Consider the following 3,499-nt stretch of genomic DNA (forward strand, 5'->3'; position numbering starts at 1 on the left):
AGAGCCTGAGTAGCCTATCTTGCCGGTCCAGGAGAGGATCGGATTGGATGCTATGGTTGTGCGGAGAGGAGCGAAGATGAGATAAAGATGGGGTTGGTCGATGCCGGAGCCGTACTTAATTAGCCCGGGTAGGCGGATTGATGTTGCTTCAATGCGGCACGGTGGTCGGAGTATGCTTCTTGGTCGTTGCGCCCGCATTGAAGCGGTGCCACACTCCCGTCCTGTCAGGTCGCTCCGACCGACATCAAGGCCGCCGAGTCGCGTCCATTCTAGAGTGGCTGGCCGACATCGATACGCGGGCGCAGTTCCTACAACGGTTCGCGTGGGAGAGTGTTTTGTTGGAACTGCGTACATTAGCACGAGTCCGGATGCCTTCAAACTTCCCCAGCTTTGGTTCCGTTTCAAGAGTTTGGCTCTTGGACTTAACTGTATATGTGTGTGTTAATACCTTTAATATATTATAACAAAAGAGTATAAAATCATTCTTATTTTCGGTAGTGCCTCATTATTTTGTGACCTCATAATATTTCCCTACTGCTCAAAAAAATTCCTACAATTCATAGTCCACCGCTGCTTATTTTTGCTTTTTTATTTCAATTTACGCCTATGGCAAGAAAAGATCTATTTATGCCTGGGGTATGAAATTTTGTCGTAGAGCAGTTCACGCTGGAGAGTGTTCTTGTGGAACTGCGTACATTAGCATGAGTTCGGACGCCCGCAAACATCCCCCAGCTTTGATTCCGATTTGAGGGGATTTTGGCTCGCGAACTTAATTGTATATGTGCGTTTTAATACCTTTAATATATTATAATAAAAAATCATTCTTATTTTCTGTTGTGCCTCATTATTTTGTGACCACGTAATATTTCCCTGCCGCTCAAAAACAATCATGCCTACAATTCATAGTCCAATGCTGCTGAATTTTGATTTTTTATTTCAATTTACGCCTACTATGGAAAAAAAATCTATTTATGCTTGCATTATGAAATTTTGTCCTAGAGCGGTTCGCGCGGGAGAGTGTTCTAGTGGGACTGTGTACATTAGCACGAGTACGGACGCCCGCAAACCTCCCCCAGCTTTGGTTCCGGTTCAAGGGAATTCTCACTCACGGACTTAATTGTATATGTGCATTTTAGCAGTAGGGAATTTACGCCTACGGCAAAAAAGATCTATTTATGCCTGGGGTATGAAATTTTGTCGTAGAGCAGTTCACGCTCGAGAGTGTTCTTGTGGAACTGCGTACATTAGCATGAGTTCGGACGCCCGCAAACATCCCCCAGCTTTGATTCCGATTTGAGGGGATTTTGGCTCGCGAACTTAATTGTATATGTGCGTTTTAATACCTTTAATATATTATAATAAAAAATCATTCTTATTTTCTGCCGTACCTCATTATTTTGTGACCATGTAATATTTCCCTGCCGCTCAAAAACAATCATGCCTACAATTCATAGTCCAATGCTGCTTAATTTTGATTTTTTATTTCAATTTACGGCTACTACGGAAAAAATCTATTTATGCTTGCATTATGAAATTTTGTCCTAGAGCGGTTCGCGCGGGAGAGTGTTCTGGTGGGACTGTGTACATTAGCACGAGTACGGACGCCTGCAAACCTCCCCCGGCTTTGGTTCCAGTTCAAGGGAATTCTGCCTCGCGGCTTAATTGTATATGTGCATTTTAATATCTTTAATATATTATAATAAAATGGTATAAAATCATTCTTATTTTCTGTCATGCCTCACTATTTTTTGACCTCATAATATTTCCCAACTGCTAAAAAAATATGCCTACAATTCGTAGTCTAACGCTGCTTAATTTTTCTTTTTATTTCAATTTACGCCTGCTGCGGAAAAAAGTTAATGCCTGTGATATAAAAAATTTGTCAGAAAACAACCATGCAGAAGTTCGAACAAACCCTACTAGAATGGACGCAAGGAAATCACCAACAGGATAGACTAGTGTTTACAGTACATATGATTATGGCTACAACATTTATTTATTTCTTGTTTCTTAAGGAGAACTTGTTGGATCGATGGGAGAAAAGAACTCGGCCCTACAGCAACGAGTTCAACTTGCCATTCTCTTCAAGCCCATCTCTTATCCCGGGACGATCTGCAGGGTAAGCTGTTACTGGGCTTATTTTCCCTCCAAGCCCATCTCTTAAGCCCTCCTGTTTTTTTTCTTTTGGATGTGTTGTGCTTCTGATTGACAGAAAAAACCGGCCAACGGTTAACACAATTTTGAAAAGTTCATAGAATTCCGAAAAAGTTCACAATTTTCTAAACAAATCATGAAATTTAAAAGTTCATCAATTTAAAAAAATGTTATTGAATTTCAAAAAAAGTTCATCGATTTGGAAAAAGTCAGCAGAAACAAAAAAACATATATTTGAGAAACTTTTTATGAAATGGACAAAAATTTCACGAATATGAAAATTTTCATCAATTTTGAAGAAAGCTCATCGATTTCAAAAAATGTACATTGAATTAAAAAACGTCCATCGAATTTGGAAAAAGTTCATCAATTTTCAATAAAATTTCCCAAATTTCAAACGAGTTCATCAATTTTGAAAAACAATCATCAATTTAGAAGCAAATCTCAATTTTGAAAAAAGTCCATCGTTACTGAAAAAATTCATGCATTTTGCAAAAATTAAAAAATATAAATAGAAAAAAAAATGAAAGAATAAACAAACAAAAACGGTCTAGAAAAAACCCGTCTAGGGAAGCTTCCCAAAACCAGGGGCTTCCCTGAACTGAAGAAAGAATAAAATGGGAAAATGAAGTTAGTAGGCACAAGCATTTAGATATTCTAGTGGTTACTGGGTGTGGATTTGAAAGAAGATGTCTAGAGTTCAATCCCATCGCCACTCATCATTTTTTGTTCTTTAAGCAGAAAAAGGGTCAATGGGGTGCGCCCGTTTGTGCCGATGCCTTTAACCGAATAGGATTTAACCTGATGTGGATCGGAGAATAAAATGAAGGGACTACGTGCGATTTGGTTTTCGCTCGAATGGTTAGCAGATATTTTTTCCACCACATTCATTATGTTTGTTGGCATGTCTAATTTTTATTTTTAATTATGTAAATTTGCAGTCTTATAACAGACATAATATAGAACAAATACAAGGCAACATATAAGATCTGTTACAATCTATGTATGACACTATGGTCATGAGATGTAAGTCTACAACGCATATGCTGCAACGCTTATATGCGTATCTCTTGTGAATTTTGCAGCCTATGGTCAAAATGTTGTAGAATATGTGTTGCTTTATAGGGGTTATCCTTGTAGTGACAATTAAACTTGCAAATAGAGATACCATTTCACCAATGGGAATTGTTAGAGATGTTAAAGTCTTGTGTGGGAAAACAAAATATCCTGCTGATTTTCTTGTTCTTGGTTCCCCACAAGATAGCTTTTGTCCTATTATATTTGGTAGACCTTTCCTGAACACTGTTAATGCTACCATAGATTACAAAAGGGATGTTGTTACTAT

This window comes from Triticum aestivum, chromosome 3A, assembly GCF_018294505.1.
Source record: "Triticum aestivum cultivar Chinese Spring chromosome 3A, IWGSC CS RefSeq v2.1, whole genome shotgun sequence".
Taxonomy (NCBI): Eukaryota; Viridiplantae; Streptophyta; class Magnoliopsida; order Poales; family Poaceae; genus Triticum; species Triticum aestivum.